This window comes from Polistes dominula, unplaced genomic scaffold, assembly GCF_049000335.1.
Source record: "Polistes dominula isolate Pdom_NZ unplaced genomic scaffold, Pdom_raw_medaka contig_33, whole genome shotgun sequence".
Taxonomy (NCBI): Eukaryota; Metazoa; Arthropoda; class Insecta; order Hymenoptera; family Vespidae; genus Polistes; species Polistes dominula.
This window is the reverse complement of record NW_028300998.1, coordinates 5329655-5349864: the sequence shown is the minus strand read 5'-3', so window position 1 is coordinate 5349864 and position 20210 is coordinate 5329655. Positions and strand designations below refer to the sequence as shown.

At 28.9% G+C, this 20210-nt stretch overlaps 1 protein-coding gene across 3 annotated transcripts in view; it reads right to left on the bottom strand.

Annotated features, from left to right (window-relative positions):
• Task6 (TWIK-related acid-sensitive K[+] channel 6) overlaps positions 1-20210 on the bottom strand; it is a 60003-nt gene that overhangs the window by 16248 nt on the left and 23545 nt on the right. For 2 of the 3 annotated variants that reach the window (XM_089173549.1, XM_015324549.2), the window contains exon 2: positions 13086-13238. The exons of the other annotated variant lie outside the window; for it this stretch is intronic. The gene's annotated coding sequence lies outside the window, so the exon portion shown is untranslated. The remainder of the gene's footprint in view (positions 1-13085; positions 13239-20210) is intronic. 3 annotated transcript variants of the gene reach the window in all.

The window sequence follows — 20210 nt, the reverse complement described above, 5'->3', positions numbered from 1 at the left end:
GAAAGACGTAAGTCAACCATTCTGATTCGAAAGTTCTTTGTTTTTAATCAGGATAATCTTCATCTTCATCTCGAGAATTTTAAACACTATCTTAGCTTTGTCTAATTTGTTCTTACAAATATAACAATATATTTTTAAATAATTCTATTTCACAATTTCACCTAAATTTTTATCATTTCCATCTATTTTTTCTATTAAAAAAAGTATATTCCGAAGCTCGTCTAATTGATTTCTATAATATTATGATAAATATGTAATATGATGTATAAAAGGATTAAAAACGATATGCACATACATTGTTAAAATGAATAATCTTGAACATAAATCCTAGTATATACATTAACGTAAAAATTAATTATAAATAATTTATGGTGTTTCAAAAATTATATTTTATCAATAAAATATTGAATGACTTATGAGACAAAAAAAAAAAGAGAGAAATTCTGACATAACTTTCCTATGCATCATTTCTAATTATCTTTTATATATTATATTGTAACATTCATTTAAATTATCAATATTATTTTTATTTATAATATAATTAATTATAAATAAATATTAATTATATTTATATATATATATATATATATATATATATATATATATATATATATATATATATATATATATATATACTATAGTTATATATCTAATTAAATGTGTACTAATTGCAAATAGTCATATCGATATACAAATTTCGTAAAATACATTTGATATAGAATGTTAAAGCTCCCATTCATCGTTTCTGACACATATCAGCTTGTCTTTAAGGTAAACCTTTTGCTAAATATCCATGGATCTGATGTAATCCTAACGAATTCATTTTCAGCTCTTTGACAATATTTCATTTTGGGCCAATGCTTCTTCTATCGCTTATGTGTGGGTGTATGTACGTATGTGAAAGAGAGGATTAAAAACAATCAAAAACATTGTAACTTCTCTCTCTCTCTCTCTGTTTTTGTTGTTTATAAATGTAAAATGATTGATACAATTTAAATGTAATATTATTTTAGAAAGTATTAATTATGAATCCTAATTAATAATACGTGTCTTTTTTTTTTATAAATTTAAAACAAATTAAATTATTTTCATTTGATACTATTTTAATAAGTGTTACAACAATATTTAAATGCTAATTAAACCTGTTAGTTATGGTGATCTCTTTTTGAAAATTGTCTAACTAAATTGGTGTAGCATAAAATGAAAAGATAATACAAAATATAATCATATTTTTTCATGACGAATTTAATTTTTTTTTTTTTTACGAAACAATTTAGACTTGATATACTAATTTAAATGGTAAATTTTAATTAATCAATTTCTAATAATGAATATTTTTTGTATATAAAAAAAATGGGAAAGAGAGAGAGAGAGAGAGAGAGAGAGAGAGAGAGAAAGAACAAAAATAAAGAAATTACTAGCTCAAGGATGGCCTCTATTAATCAATAGTGATAGCACTCGAAGAAAATCGGTGCAAAATAAAAGAGGGTTTCAAGTTACCGATTGAAATACTTGCAAAGTCTGCTCGTCATCCTACCACTGGCAGATATTTTTCGTCGACCAAGAGAAAAAAATAGAGAAAGAGAAAGAGAGAGAGAGAGAGAAGAGCTACGTAATCCCATCTATGAGTACTCAGAGGCTTGCAGGGCATCTTTCAAAGCAAACTCGAGCCGAATAATGATTAATGGTTTCTCATGAACATGAGAAAAAAACTTTAGTGTTTTCTTTCTCTATGGCGGCTATTTCTAGAACGTATCTCACTAATATTTCAACGTAAATCAACATCAACGTATGATACGTTTCTAAATTATCTTACATTAGATGAAAGTGGAACCACGTGTTACTCGATCCTTTTTATTATTTTCTTTTTTTTTTTTATTTGTATATCTCTACCACTAACCTACCTAACCACCCTTGTTTTACTTCCTTCATTTATAGATATTATCTTCGAAAAGTAGATTCATTAAATTGGAATAAATGGAGAATGAAGGATGAAGAATTGAAGATGAAGTATTTGCACGAAGTGAGGATGCTTTCATAATAACGTAGAGAAATGAAAAAGAAACTTTTCTCAACGATATCGCTCGGAGTCTACAATTTTACTTGAAGAGAACTACTCGGGAAAAGAGAAAAAGAGAAATGGACAGGAGGTGGAGGAGGAGGAGGAGGAGAGGGTTGAAAGAGGGTAGGCTCGGGAAGACATAATCCCGCAATGCGGCATCTTTTTCTTAACTTGTCAAATTATTTCACACAATGATAACTTTTCTGGAATACATTTTAGTTCGAATAAGATGCTTTTGATGGGAAAGTTGTTGAACTTATCAAATCTAATTATTTCGTTTCTCATAAATTTGATAATTAACAAATTTATATTCTAAGAAGAAAGAAAAGAAAAGAAATATGGAAGATATTTTAACAAATAATATTATATAGAGTTAATAATATCGTATAAGGACAATAAAATTAAATAAATATCATGTTTTAAGTTTTAAGATTTAAATTTAATAAACTTTTTCTAACAATAAGCTTCAAACGGAGACTTTCAATAATGTTAAGCTATTTGAATATAAATTACTTTTTTCTTTCTTGAAAAATTACAAAAAAAAAAAAAAAGAAAAAGAAAAAGAAAAATAGAAAATGAAAAGAGATATTTTTCATATGAATCTTTGAGCTTGCATTCAAAAGATTAACGGTATCAAGTAAATGTCATGTAAGCTTTAAGTTAAATACGATAAACTTCTTTTTTTTCTTTTTCTAATTTTGAGACAACCTTTATACGAATATATACACAAATGTTAAGTGATGTTAAGCCGTCCAGATCCATGAAACACAACAAAGATTTATTCACTTACATTTCTCCACTTGTTCTACTTTACTTTTCTCCACATTTTAATTAATTAATTCGTATCTTTTAGAAAAAGAACGAAACAGCAAAGAAATTATTAAATGAAAGGAATCGTCTTATAATGTTAGAGATTTTTTTAGCTTATTGTTTTTTTCGTTAGATTGTTTGAAAACGTTGACGAAAAGATTATCTAACTGTTGAGACCACTTTCATCATTACCAATGTGCAAACTTATCCTTAGATTTGGACCAATTCCAAAAAGTGCATTCATCATTTACATCTTCATCAAAGAGTATTGCCATAATTTTACCAAATATATTAACTTTCTATATCCATTATTATTCCTTTAATTTCTACATTATAATCATAAATTTTATAATAAATCATATATCAATTATTACATGTTAAACGAATAGATTTTGTTGTGTTTATTACTTAATAAATTAATATCACGAAATACTATTTCAATGTTATTTATATAATTAATTTTTAGTGTTTATTAATGTATTATTCTATTACTATTATATTAGCAACTAGTATAGGTGTAAAAACTTACAACTGGTATCCGAAATAAATAAAAATAATTAATATAATATAAATTAATATTTTCCCATCTTTAAACTCAATCCATAAAATATATAGAAATATTTCTCATAATATTTAATTACCCGTAAAGATCGTGTTAATTTGTTAATGGGTAAATATAATTTTCGTTAATCAATTTGTATTATATATATATATAATATAAAATTGGAAATTAAAATCAGTATGAATTTTTCGGGCAACTCAATATTAAATTATTAAATAATAACAATTGTACTATATTTTTAACAGATATCTAAGATATGTGAAAATTTCAAGCAAAAATAAAGATTAAGTGTTAGATCTTTCAGTTTACTTCTGGAACTAAAACTTGTCGTAATTCGTTCGATCAACCGAACATCAATATTGATACTACTTTCAGAATCTACTTTATCAATTCGATTTTTGAACATCCTACCGACGAACGAATACTATACTGAAATGATTTCTTTTTATCTTATTTTCATTCTTTTTCACTGATTCTATTATTAAGAACAAACAACATTTAATAAAGAATAATTTATTCTTTCTTCTATTCAATTTACAAAGTCATTTTATATAATATGTCATATTGAAATTGATTTTCTCATTAAAAAATTGACATTAATTTAATACGATCGTAAAATTCTAAAAACTTGTTCTACTTTTCATTTAATTCTTTCAATAAAAAACATGCAAGTAATAATATTCTTGTAATTAAACACATTTTACGAATCAATGTAACTATTTTACTGATATGAATGATATATTTGTGAGAAATATGACCACAAAGGATCGATAACAATTGGATATATTTGGTAAATAAAAAGTAAAAATATATTGATAACTTTAGTGAGCGATATGAATTGAATTTTTCGAATTTATTGAATTATTGGTTATATGTTTAGTATCATTTAAGCAACCAATGGTTATTAAAAGTTAAAATATTTACATTTAAAGTAAAATAAAACAATGACTTTTTAATTTATAAATAATTAAATATGTATAATAATATTAGCGCAATTATATATATTTTTGTATTAAAAATGTAATCGTTGTATCGATTGATAATAATTCCAATTAATTTTATTTTCATAATTTTAGCAAAGGATTTGATGAAATCTAATGATACATGAGCCATTGTGAAAAATGCGTTTGATTTTTGAGTTCTGTATGATACATGAAAAGTATTTAACTCTTCTGTCAGTATGGATATCATGTCTGGTAGAATTTCTTTGGAAAGCAACAAGACATGTAGTGACATGTGCGATAAATGGTTACACACTTTCAGTATCAGATGTCAATACAAGACTTCTCTATTTTTTTCTCCTTCTTTTTTATTTTTTTATCTTCCTTTAGTAGTTTTCTCGAACTGACAAGAAGTTCTGGGTTACGATCGCAGCTGAAAAGATAACGAGCTTTCTTGTTGGAATAATAATAATAAGAACTATCTTAAGTCAGCCATTTCCACGATTGGCATAATCCCAAATTGGTTGTTTCGTATCTCCCAAAAGCACAATAGCAGCTATGTGTTTTAAGTATGTAAATAAACGTTAGCTAGTTTCTTTGGAACGCAACTAAAGAAAACATAGTGTTACTTTGCAAATTTCACAAAATTAGAACGAAATAGTAAGCTAAGGAGGTTAACAGTATATTCAGTTCATTGATAACATTAATCAAACCATTCTTACGATGAAAGAAACTAAGTTATGAGTACCTAAAGTGAACATTCGAAGGAAATTCAAGCAACGCTGTTTACCTAAGTAAAACAAGATGTATTTGAACTCCAGGGGGTAAGAGGAGGGGAAGGGTGTGATAAGTATGCTTTGTTGAGAAATTTCAATAGGAAACAAACGGAAGAAAACGGATAACTATCGGAATGATTAATGGCGGAATCAACGGAGAGAAGTTCGTTCTCCTAAAGCAAGACTGTCTCGATTCTTATAGATCCATGAGAAACGTTATGCAAGTCCGAGAGTGTACTCCCTTGTTCAGCTTGTCGAACGTGTTTAGCGTAGCGGGGGAGTCAACAGCATTAAGTCGTACAGTCTGAAGCACTAAGTGCATCCATGTTTGTGATACGTCTCGTTCGTTTCTCGCATGTATGGTCTCGTCAACTGGAAACTTCGTGTTAATCCTAATCCTAATCCTTTTGTCTTGGTCAAAACAGCACGTAAATTTCGAGTAGTTCAGTCTACTATTGATATTGAAACTTGTAACGAATGTATAATCATTGAATTAGAAATGATCGTTTATTGAACATTATTATTATCATCTTTCAATAATAAAATACATTAATTTTCATCTTACAATTATGCTCTTGTGATATAAATGTAATCAATATCAAAGATATGAATAATTAAGGCAATATTTTCGTGATGATTTTAATGAAAATTATTGGTATAATCTTATATGAGCCAGTTTGTATATACAAACAAATTTATTGTGTCTATATACACCTATATCATAGGATCAGATTTATGTAATCTTGATAAAGGGCAAGTGTATTTAGGATATATTGGCCCGTGACCATATACGAAAGTACAGGTCTATGGCTACTCACCAAAATTAATAATCAACTTTAGATAGAGAATATTAAGCCTGAATCACTAACGAAGTTACCGTTTCTATCGTGTATTTAATAATATCCTGGAGAATAGATGAATCAGTATTAACGTTCTAATGAACTATTTAATAAACAACACCCGTTGGGGTAATAACTATAATGTCTTTTATGATACTGTGTTACAGTCTTTTTATCGAATAATTAACATTTATTCTTAAGTAATATAAATTATTATTCAATAAACTTCAAATGTCGGACAATAAGTATCGTATGACTCATAAAATAAAAATCAATAACACGTTGAATGAATAATTATTGTTACTATTTTCCTTTTCTTTTTTTTTAAAGAAAAAAATATTCTTGGTTAAAAAAAATCCGAGTTTCTTTATTCGAGGGAATAAAAAAAAAATCGACAGAATGTTCTTTACAGACTATCGTGTTTTCAAGACCATTTTATAAAATTATCTTAACTTTCAGCAAGGAAATACGAAGTAAGTACTATACATAGAAGGTTCTCTTGGTTTCTGTGTAGTCGTTGTTGTTGTTCGAGAAAAAGAAAAAGAGAGAGAGAGAAAGAGAGAAGCAAGAGATTTAATTCAATCCTAAGGTAGAGGAGTACCTTTGGAGCATGCATCCGGTTCTTATGTGTCCTGTAGCGCAGGACTGGGATTGAATGCTGGTTACAAAAAAAAAAAAAGAAAGAAAGAAAAAGAATAGAAGGACAAGGGGTAAACGTAAAGAACGAAGAAGGAAGGATAAGAGAGTTGGGGTGAGTGGGGGCTTGTACCGGGGGTCGGTAGGGGGTAAAGTGGGGTGGATACGGCCAGAGGGGTGGAACGTACAGAAGGGAAGCAGGGGACGGCTTACGAGGCTGTGGCCCATTTTCACGCAGTGACGTCAAACCGTATCCGAGGATACGTCACCGGAAAAGCGGTAAAACGCGTTAAATTTTACTCACCGGTTTGATGCTGAGCTTTGGATTCCGGAAGGATTCATTTCTTTCCTATCCCATTCCTTTTTGATAACATTAACAGTTTTTTTTTTTTTCAAACTGTCGGACGTTTTTCCGTTTATCCAATAACATTGTTTTCCTATCTAAGTATATTCTAGAATCTTAGTTTTTGGTATCGACAAAAATTGGATGGACTAAAGTATTCCCAAAAGATGTCTGATCAGTGTCTCACAATTTCTGTATATTTCTGGAGACACAGGTTGGTTCATTGATCTGTTTAGTTGTAACTTTGGAATGTCTTTAACACAGTAAAATCCCCTCAGTGTTGTTTGTGTTTTGTCTTATTCTAACTTTTTGTTGTCTTCTCTCTCTCTCTTTTGGATTTTATTCAACATGTATGACACGTCGTGTAGATTCCTGATACCAAGGATTATTTGACTTACTTCAGATTTATCCCTAGAAATCCACTTGGGTTAAGGAATTTGGTCTTCTTCTTCTTCTTCCTTTGCTTCTATTGCTGTTGCCTCTTTAGTTTTTTCTTCCTTTTTTTCCTTTTTATCCCTCGTTTTTTTTTCTTTCTTTCTTACTATCGTACGTGCTTCGTAAAATTATCAAAGATACACGACTTACACAGATCTATCGGTACGTTTTCTTCGTCGATTATGGACGAGTTCGTTGCAATTTCTATCTGACCCTTTGGCCCAGTTCTTATTAGGATGTTAGTATATCGTTATTACTCACGTACGACGTTTTCTTCAACATATAAGATACATGCATGTATGCATCTCTATGTATAAACGTATGTACGTTCGAATATCTCGTACAAAATTTATATCCAATCGACTGAATCGAAAGTACTGCCCAGAGAGACGAAGAAGTTGGCTGAAAGATTGAATTCCTTCTTTTTTTTCTTTTATCTTTAAAGATTTATCGTTCACATTGTAAGGGTACTCAAATGACCTCCGTACCTGTTCTATTGGCAAGAAGAGGGACGATATTTTCCCATCGTTACTCAATTACATACATTTTTAACAACCGTACGGAGAGAGGCAGAAAGAGAGAGAGAGAGAGAGAAAAGATAAAGATAAAATAAATCAAAACAATTTGAAATAATTATAGTACTTTAGCATGTATCATATGTCCTATTGAAGTTGAAACTTTTAGTAGATGGATCTAACCTATCCCTATTTCTTTCTCTTTGTTATAATATGAGGAGAGAAGCTTTATGATTCAGGTATCCAAAAGGCCTGGGCAACCAAATTGAATGAAAACAAGGGAGAGCCGATGGACGCGTATTGTATGTAGTCGAAAGATGATGCTCGATGGTGTGATAAGGTAGCCGCATTGCGGCATACAACCACCATGCTTCGGGCAATGTACGTAACGACGAACACGAACGGCGTCGGCAGTGGCGGCCGTAGAAACTTCCTCGACCTCTACGACTCCTACTCTCCCTTTTTCATACCCTTCCACTTCATTCGGAAGGGGATTGGCTCATGCCACTTTCCTTCGACCTATACCTGAAAATGCCTAAATCGAACAACCATACCACCATCACCATATATAGGCTGAGTATACACGCGATCTATCACGCATCAACTAATCGATCACTATTTCAAATAATAATAATAATAATCAAGACAATATATCAAACGTATTCTTCGAATGAATTGTCATAGTTCGAGTAATATTTATTAAAAAAAAAAATAAAATAAAACAATCAAATTAGAAATGCAATTAATTATAACGAAGTACGATAAAAGCTTCACATCTTCTTCTGGAAGAGAATCGAGTACGCTCGTTAAAATGAGCAGATGAGCAGATGAAGAACGTAAACCAAGCGATACGACGTAAAACCACTTAATGAACTACGATTAAAGGTGTTAACACATCTCTTTAAATAAAAGATAATTTTAATTATAATAATGATGAATCTTTATTTTAATAATAATAATAATAATAATAATAATAATAATAATATTAATAAATAAAACGATTAAATATCCTCAATGTTTCTCGAACAAACTTCATTATTAGATCCAATTTATAATTTTATTTCCTTTTCGATGATCTTTTTCCAAACTTTGATACTTTAGACATCGAACGATTAATAAACGCAGTGAGAGCACGTAACTCCTATAATTGGATACAGGTGTAGTAATTCAATCACGTTGATCCATGATGGATCGATTCTTAGAGCGAATCTTGCTTCCAAGAAGAGATAGAGGAGAGTAGGTTGATAATATTGAGTTCAACTGGATGGTGACAGGTCTCCAAACGAAGTGAAAGATAGAGAGAGAAAGAGAGAGAGAGATAGAGATATGGGAAGATAGATAGGTTGATGATAATGATGAGATGAAGATGAGAGAGAGAGAGAGAGAGAGAGAGAGAGAGACTGTTATCTCTCGTAATTAAACGGATTCGAGCTTTTGCTATCGATCGTTGCTCAACGAATTACGTGCGCAATAGTATATAATATATACATATGTACATATATTATAATAGTACATAAGCATTTGGACTATTAACAAATGTGATAATAAATAGACAATTTATTTAAATGGTAGCAATTCGTTCTTTTTATAGGGTCGATCTTTTAGCTGATTTATTAGCTGTTGCTTCAAATTTTTTGCCAAAAAGATAGCTCAATGAACTTCGATGGGATACAAGAGTAATTAATCTTTACAGACGATATCGTATATATACATAAAGCCATATGTATTTTATGCATGAGAATCCACGTGTGCTATAGACATTTCTATTTTTCTCTTTCTTTCTCTCTTTTTTTCTCTATTTTACCGATCGTATATTTATACGAATCCAAATATTTGGGACTGACGATGACGTCAAGAAAGAATAAAAAGGATCTTTTCGGAATGAAAATGAAAGATTCATGCGAAAAGTTATCAACTCTATTCCTATCTAAAAACTAACCGAGAAATAGAACTTCTAAGTAGCTATATATATATATATATGTACATATATGCATCGTACGAGGTACATAGAACAGGTGAATTCTGTTAGTATCCTTCAACACTGGAGTTGTTTCGAAGTTGTTTACATACTTACAATACCATCGCTAAAGCGGCATACATATATACATATATATATATATAAGCGTGCCCACACTACACACTATGTATACTACAGCAGACTGTTCTTTACACAATTACTTGATTTCTTTCGTATAATTAAATCACACTATTCGTTTAACAAAAAACAACACGTGTAATATTATAGAAAATAGTAATCGTCACTGTATAAAAATCCACCTCACAAATAATATAAAAAACTCGATCCTATTTATAATAATAAATGTAACACAATGAAGAAAACACAATGAAAATAACTTTCCCTTAAAAACGTGAATATGCATACATCTGTATATATATATATATATATATCTCATTGAAAAATCCGAAAGGAAAAATAAAGCTGTGTAATACATAAATGTATAAATAACATGTATCTCGAAAGATTCGAGTCAGGGGCAAATGTGTACAGTGCTTAAGGACGCTGAATGGGGACTGTATTTTCGCGTAAGAGGAGAAAGAGAGAGAGAGAGAGAGAGAGAGAGAAAGAGAGAGGACGCATTGCAAGAAGGGTGGGAGAAGCTGGCCTGGTTTCATTGAACCTGCAGCCACCCCTGTTACCGCGTAGCACCCCTTCAATGTGTGTGTGTTGGCTGCGTTCGTAGCAGCAGTGTGGTGCAACGCTGCTGCTATTCCTACTGCTACTGCTACTACTGCTGCTGCTGCTGCTGCTGCTGCTAGTAGTCAATCTCCCCTTCTCGTTTCTCCTCTTCATTCCCTCCTAACTCTCCTCCTCACCACTTTGCTCACCTATACAAGGAACTTGTGAGCTGGCTCCGAGCTCACTCACACAGTGGCGTTTCCGACGTACGGTACGAGGGGGTGTATAATCTCTTCCCCGGTTGGCGGCCGGGGGCAAGCTATGCATAGCCCGCGACGTCTATATATAGGTCGTCGTTTCTATAAATAGAACCACCGCCGGTACCCTTCACCTTCCACCCTTAGCCGCGGCCAACTTGAGAGAGAGTTTTACAACACCGGTCACGACAGTTTCAACGTGTCAAACTTTTCAAATATATGCAATTCTTTTAAATAAATCTTTATCTTCAAAGTGTATAACATTTATTGCGTGTTTGTTATTCATTTTGATAAGCTTCATTTTTCGTACATAATTTTTTTTCTATCTTCAAATAATTTTCGAATAATCAACTGTCTATGTTAATCAACAAATATTAGGATTCTATTTATATTATAATAAAAAATAAATTTGAAATTTTATATATATATGTACAATGGAAAAAGATACGAAAGGAATCTTTTTAAATGATCTCCAAAACGAGAATAATATTCGATATAGAATGTAAGATAGTTCGTGAAAGCAATTGTGTTGCTTACTTGTTATCACTAACTTGTACAATGCTTTGTCATTTCAAAACGAGTTTGACGCGCCCCTATTGCGTATATATACATATAATACAATACGCATTTTGAAAGTTTTCTATTTTACTCTAGATAGATCAATTTGGCCTAATTAACGTTTATCCCGATCATACGTTCCAACTTTCAGCAGCGGCAATTTGACGCAAAATGTTTGTCGATCAAACGTGGCTCGATAAAACTAGAACTGTTTGTTTAAGTGTCGCTAGTTACGACAATGACGTTCAACATTTCTATTTTTTTTTTTATTTTTTTTATTTTACTCCAACTTTTAAACTCGTTCCGATTTGACGATCAAATAGAAATTTGATGAGAATTTAAACAAATAGAAATTAAAAGAAGAAAAAAACAACATATAAAGTTTTGAAATATATCGAAGATGTTCATATAAATATTCTTATTTATATTTATTGTTTGGTAAGTGTATTTATAGATACATACATACTTACTTATGTAACACGTATTCTTCATCACTTTAAGTATTTTCCGAACCAAAAAACTATCTTACAATAGTGGCAACGTTTGAACGTATCGATCAGAGGTAGTAAGCGATAAATAGAGTCGAGCTGAGAGTCTGACGCCCGTGAGCCTGATTAAACTTCACTCTTCGCTAATGGTTTATAAATAGCTACCTTTTTTTTGCTTTTTTTCTTCTTCTTTTTCCTTTAAACACGATAACGAAGAAGGGAGTGCACCAAGCACACGTCCTTCTTGCTCTACTTTTGCTGCACCCACGTTTCTTCTCTTTTACTCATTCACTCTCTCTCATTCTCTCACTTTCTCTCTTTTCCTTTCTCTTTCTTTATTTCTTTTTGTTCATTTTTTTTTCTTTCATGTTTCCACCTACATTTATTCCTTCGCCCTTTTTCATAGAGTTTCTCTTATACTGGCAAATTTACTTCCTTCAAAATCTAACGATTACCCAGAAAAATCCTTTGTTCGATCATCTTCTTCATCTTCTTCCTTATCCAAGCAATTTCCATACTACTTTTTTACGTAACTTATTCTCAAGTTCGAATAAACTTTTAACAAAATTTTCAGATTTTTTTAAATACTTATCAAAAGTACGTATTACCTATATTTTCATTTGTTTTTATTCTAAAGTATATATGAGTATTAACCCCGATCATGTATTATCGTTTATAACGTTGTAATAAAATATTTATTAAATTTATTTCAAGTATTTTTAGTCAATACGAATCCGAAATTCATTATTTTATTCTGAATTGTTCTTGAATTTCAGGATTGATTAAAATGAAATGTTACAAGATTACTTTCTCTTTTCTAAATGATTAGATCGACTTTTATCGATCGATCAATCTTCTATTAGTCACGTACAAGATTTATAAATAGCTTTTAAAAGGCAGTGCATTCTTAAGAATAAGGATTCAGGCTACGTTTATGACAGCAACCACTTATAAAAGGAAACAGGTGGCCTGATTTACGCGTACTAAAGCTGATGTTCCATGTTTTACATATAGGTACGCATGATAAATGATACATACAAATATACGCACACATATACGCAGAAAAAAAATTAATTCATTATCTCTGTTTAATTTATATTTTCTTTTAACCAATTATTACTTCGTACGCTATTGTATTCGTTTGATATATATATATATATGTATTTTATTGAATTGTTAATTTAATCTTTATTTTATTTTTCATATGAAAAATTGAATAACTTACTTTCCAGTGAAAAGGATTTCTTCTTCTTCTTTCACGTGCCATGTCAGGACCTCCTGACGCAGTTTTGTCTTCTATTATCCTGAAGAGAGATGCTCGACCTTTCGAATTTCGATTCAATCGTGGATGTTTCTGATCCAGAATAATATCTGATACCTGAAATAACTAAATTTATTATTTTCCAATACAACATTGAATCAATCTAGATAAAAATAATAATCGTTATTATTCAATAAATTCCTTCTTTAAAATGAGAAAAACAAATGAAATAAATGATATTAATTAATTAAATTTATTTTAAATTATGTCAGACGAGTTAAAAATGTTGAGAAATGTTAACGAAGAATATGATTCAAATTATTTAATGAATTTATTTTTAAATGAAAAAAAAAAGAACTGATTTAAAATTTACTTATCAAAAAATATTATTATTATTATTATTCGTTTATGTATATAAAAATATATAGAATTTTATTCGTGTTTCTATGTCTGTAGTTGTTCACGGATCGTGTCTCACGAACCACAGATTTTCCGGCTCGACGTGCTCACTGTCGCTAGTAATTTTCACTATCGATCGATCCCATCCACTTCCGACCACATCACGAGTACCAAAATATATCTGGATTAACGGGAAGCCAAATCCCAGTGTGACTCGTAACCGATCTCACGGCGTTTCGAATGCAAATTGAATCGAGAATGGCCGATTTCTAACAATAAGTTTAGAGAACGGAAATTAATCGATTAGAGTATTATTTTATTCAATATTTTCTAGTTTTCTTTTTTTACCTTTTCAGTTAAGAAAAATATATTTCGTTTAAATCGAAATAAAATTTATTATTTATCTATAGATAAAAATATATTATTATTATTTTATTATTATAGAAATATAATTGATTTAATTACATGTATTTATACAGGTAACTTTTCTACAACACGGCATTCTATAACACGGTTTCACTTTAATACGATAAGAAAATTGCGAAAACCTTTATATACAACATTGTATTTTTACAGCACTGGATAACATGATTTTTGCTTGACATATTTAATAACTAAATTACCTTAAAATAATGACCAGAAGGAATAATGAACTCTGGATCTTATATAACACGGTTTTATACAACACGCCATTTTCCAAGAAATTATCTATTGAGTTATAGGGGAAGGTTATCTGTACATATAATACATTTTTTTCTTCTTTTAATTTGCATTAAGAAGAATATCAAATTTCAAAATCAGCATCCTTATATTTAACATTTTGAGATAAAAAAACAAAAAACGAATAATATTTTAAATCTAATCGAATGATTTATGCTTCACTTTTATTCACGTTATAAATTAAAAAATCTGTAATTTATCGATTCATCATATTTTTAATCCTAAACATTTTCATTCTCTTTGTATACTTGAGATATTGGTTTCTGTGCATACTTGGGATTGATAAAAAGTTTTTCAACACTTACAATCTCAGATATTCTCTCTTTTTTTTTTTTATAAATATAATTAAATAATAAAAATATTTTTATAATAGGGACGATTAATATTTCTGGAATATCTTTTTATTCCCGTTAAAATAGAAAAATGATTAATGTCAAGATCATCACCCTGTTTTCTTAACATTTTTAATCTGTTAGCAGCCATTTTCATTTTCATCCAATACTTGAGAGTTGCAAATAGGCTGAATATATAGAGGGGCGTAGGTCGAACGATCGCGAGATAAAAGTGAAAGCAAAAGGGTGATCGATAACGGTCGTTAGATAGCACAACGAATAAGTCGTTCGATAAAAGATTAGGATAGGGATAGGAGAGATAGGAAAGAAGAAGAGAAAAAAAGAAAAAATGTTGAATGATAGTTCAACGGATGGAAAGAACAAAAACTTAACGTTGAACGTTCCCTAGTAGCACAAAATATTGAAAAATATTCAATACATCTGTATTTAATATTAAAAAGAGATTTAATGTCTTTTTAATATTAAATACACATATATTTAATATTTTTCAATATTTTGTGTTACTAGGGTTGTTTTATTGTGAACAATTTTTCAAAATGTATATAATTGTTTTTCTTTTTAAATAACACATTTTATCAGACATGATAATATCAATTTCAAGTTCATCATTATCCAACATGGAATTCAAAATAATTTTTTGAAAAAAAGCTATAAAAAAAGAAATAAATTTGTGATTATTTGATTTAAAATTCTTGTCGAATAATAATAATAATAATAATAATAATAATAATAATAATAATAATAATAATAATAATAATAAGATTTAAGACGCGAAGTATTAAAAAATTGACAGAATTTTGTATTAAATTGATAGTCGAATGCGTCGAAGTGTATAAACTGGACTAATGAAAGCATGCTAAGTGCTTGAACGGATAATTTGATTGTCTTTTAACTGCCGTTAAAGAGGTTGTTAAGATTTTAATTACAATATAAAACTCATCCTGAAAGTACATCATTTATTACATATATATATATATCATACTTTCTTTCTCTTTATTTTTTTCTTTCGTTTTTCGTCTACGTTAATTTTTGTAGCAAGAAAACGTATAGGAGATTACTTTATGAAAATATAAAAGAGGTAAAAAAAAAAAATGTGGACACAACAAAATAGAATAAATAAATAGATAATAAAAAAAAAATATAATTTGAAAAAAAAAGAGATGAGCTGTCCTTGTATTTATACGTTCAACGTATACGATAAGTCGCAATTATCTTTCGACGGGGCTTGGCTGTTTGTTCGTTCGACCGTGCAAATATGACTTCCAACGAACTGTAGAAGAATAAGAAACATAATAATAATAATAATAATAATAATAATAATAATAATAATAATAATAATTAAAGATAGAATAATTAAAAAAAAAAAGAGAAAATTAACTTTTTATAAACATCGACCTTCTACCCTCTTGTGAGATATTATTATTATTATTATTATTATTATTATTATTATTATTATTATTATTATTATTATTATTATTATTATTATTATTATTTGTTACGTGCTATTCGTAAAGTCTTATTATAAGATTCATATGTAAGGATGCATTAGATATTTCTGTTTTAATTATAATTATAAATAAAATATATATTTTCTATAAAATATTATTTAAATAAAATATATGTAAATAAATATAATATATAATAATTATATAAATAAAATATATAAAATATAAAATATGTATTAATATATTTTATTTATAATTAGGTTTACATATATAAAACAATATGGTATATAAATAAAATAAGAAATGTAATTAAATTAATTTAATTTAATATAAATATAATATTTATCTTGTTATAAATCGATACGAATAATTAAAAAAAAATAAAAAATTATTATTATTATTAATGTTATAATGTTATTGAACATTTGAACGTCAAAAAAGTGATAGTCTTTCGATCTTGACAAATTTATTTAGGAAAACTCTTCTGTCAATGAAACGTAACATTCTCGTTAAGTAAATGTATTAAATAAACGTAAAAAAAAAAAAAGAAAGGAAAAAAGGAAAAAATCCGTGGTAAAATTTTCAACGTAATTCAATGTAAAAATGTTAAAGGACGATAAAAGCGATCGACATTAACCGGTCCAACGCGTTTATTTAATCAGAGATTATTATTTTTCCAGGGCAAACGTTTGGAAGTAGTGCGTCATCGAAATAGGAAGGACTTATCGTGCTCTTCCAGTCGAACGAAGCTTGCTCGTCTCGAATGGACCCGTCGCCCTGTTCAGTATACTGCATTGCACGAAAAAAAAAGAAAAAGAAAAAAAAAAGAAAAATTGGAATGAGAGAAAGAGAAAGAGGGAGAGAGAGAGAGAGAGAGAGAGAGAGAGAGAGAGAGACAAAAGACACGATTTTTCACGATTTTTCATGATTTTTCACGCTCTCTTCGAAGGACTTTGATGTTTTTTCTTTCAACATCGAGCGAGAGCGGACCGTAAAAAGAAATTCAAATAAACTGACAATAAAATAAAAAAAAAATAAAAAAATAAAAACTTGTATTTTGTATCTTTGTAAAACTTATCAAACGAACGAACGTCGTATTTTTTGTTATATCAAAAAAAAAAAAAAAAAAAAAACTTTTATTTATTTTTCTTTTTTGTTAAAATAATTAAACACGTAACATAATATTTTTCGAGTAGTCTTTAATTTAGCGAGTGTATTATGCATTAGGGGTGGTTCTTATAAATGAGGTCTGAACAAAATTTCATGTTGGAAACCTGTTAAATTGACTCCAAATGGTAAAAATAAAATGATCCAATATTTTCAGATTTATATTTCATTTCATTCGTATTTCTGTTTTTATTTAAAATATACTTTGACAAAAAATTGGCATCAATATAGTCAGCACCGTAACGAAATAACCCACATATCAGTATTATATAACATCAAATTCGATGACATGCAAAAACTGACAATAAGTTAATTTTTTTTTACTTACTTTGATCACATACGTTGTGTTGAAAATGAAAAAAAAAACAAAAACAAACAAATTACTATAGCACAAGATATTTTTTGTTTTTTATTAAAAGGAAGATGAATCTCACAAAACATTGATTTTGTTGTTTACGATTAATCTTGAAATAAAATTTACTACAAGATGATATAGCGAATAAGAATGTTTTCGAAATATTTGAAAATTTCCGCTCAAATGAGGAAGCAAACGAGAATGAAATAAAAAATCTGAAAAAGTTTGTTTACTATTTGGAATCGATTTGACAAACTCTAACATGAAATTTAGTTCAGTCCTCAAACAAGGATCATCCTAATATGCATATACACTTATGGATGGTACATATATGTCACGTATCGTATATGTGAGATAGAATCATAGACATATATATATATATATCTATGTTGATTTTTATTCTATTAAAAAATAACACACTGTAGTAGTAGTAGATCGATGTTGGATTATTGAATATCGATTTAAATAATAAAAAAAATTAAGAAGAAGAAAAAAAAACTTCAGTTGGTGAGTAAAAGACTTTTGACTTTGGTGAAGTCAACGTCATATTCCGTCAAACGCCATTGTGCGATCTGATAGGTCGTTCCATAGAAATATTATGACACGAGAAAGGAGCGAAAAATTGGGAACAATGAAGTCGAAACTTGGAAGCGACCTTGCCTTTTTTTATCGCCTTTAAATATTCATCCCTCGTGTCGAGAAAAAGAGAACGGGGTTTGTGTGGACGGTCAAAAGTAAAGAAGAAAGAAATGAGAGAAAACGGAAGATAAAGAAAGAAAGAGAATATAAAAGTGAAAAAAGAAGGATCGATGTATCACCGGACTACTACGTGATTCAACGAAAAAAATGTTTATTCTAGGTAAAAAAAAAAAAAAAAAAAATAAAATAAAATAAAAATGGTGAAACTTTTAACTACAAGGTGAATTTCAAACTTCCTAGACGGGCTAAGAATTTTTTCTTTTCGTGATGATTTGACAAATCAATTATTTATTTAGAAGATTCTTCAAGTTCGTAATTTTATTTAGTTTCATTTTTGTAACAGTACAATCTGTTGTAAATTCAATCGAGAAAAGTAAAAAGGATAAAATAAACGTATAATAATATAATAAATAATTTTTACACACCTAGTATTATTAAATTGCTTATGAAATCTTAAGATCGAATATCTTTTTAATTTTAATTAGAGATATTTTTTACTTTTTCTTTTTTTTTAGACGACACGATATTATTCTTATTCCTTTATTTTTTTTTTATACCCTTGAAGAAGGATATAATGTTAATTCCTCGTATTAAAAGTTCACATTTTTCAATCTGTCGCTGATGGAATAAACTTTCAATGCAACCCAAACGAGATTCATTATTTTTTATATTCTATGATAACACTAACGATCCCAACGTATTCTCTTGGTCGTTTTAACATTCCTAGAATATTATTAATTGGATCCTATGATTCTCAACGTATCTCGTTAAATAAGGTTATTCCCTTTTTTTTTTTTTAAAAGAAAGTGTTACCCTGCACGGCAAGTGCTTCGTTAAAAGATCAAAAATATGGATCGTTTGTAAGTTCTATTTTTAGTATTCCATTTCTTTTCCCTCTTTCTCTCTCTCTCTCTCTTTCCATAATTTATTTTTCAAAAGGAGGATCAAAATTTCTTCTCAAAAGGAATCCTCGAGAAATGTGAAAGAAGATGTTTTAAAAAGATAGGATCTTTTGAAAATAAAAAGAGAAAAAAGAGAGAGAGAGAGAGAATAGAAAAATATCGACGAATGGAATCGATCTTTGTCAAATTATTTCCCAAGTTTTTTTGTTTGTTTTATTTTTTTCTGTCGACGATTAATTTCGTACAGAACGGCAGCCATTACCAACTGATTAGTTTGGAAAACATCGGAAACGAATTCCCTCAAGAAGATCGATGCTTCTTTCTCCTGCAAAGGACACTTCTTAAATTGGGCCAACACAGACCAGATTGGTGATCTATTATCTTTACGGTAAAAAACTCTTTGACAAATTTCCTAAATGAAAATAATGAATGTAAACGATAATTAGTTAGGTTTAAGTTTTATTAGGGTTTTATCGTGTGTCTAACGAATTAGAGTAGTATCAGTGGGTACCATCGGCCGAGAAGATAGGAAAATTAAATAAAGTTTAAACTCGTATGGTTGATGGTATTGCTAAGCTTAAACGAATAAACGTATTTTGGTGTGTCTTGGTCAAATTATATTCTTATTAATCTTTTACCTTATAATTAAATAAATTAACATATACCTCGATTATATTCGATATTTATTTATACTTCGTTCAATTAAATCTATGAAGAAAAAATTGTTCATATTTATTAAAATATGAAAATTTTTTTTTTATTTTCTATTTTAATTTTTATTAAAAACTTTCTATTATCTCACACGATTACAATTATTGATATAATTTGACGAAAATAATATTAATATCAATCAAGTAAATTAAAAGAAAATAGAGAAAAAAATAATATTGGAAAAATCCACTCTAGTAGCACAAAATATTGAAAAATATTAAATACATATTAAATATTTAATATTAAATATTAATTTATTTAATATTTAATATTTTTCAATATTTTGTGCTACTAGGGCAATAAACAAGCACGATTATTATGTAGTCTAAAAGTCCGAA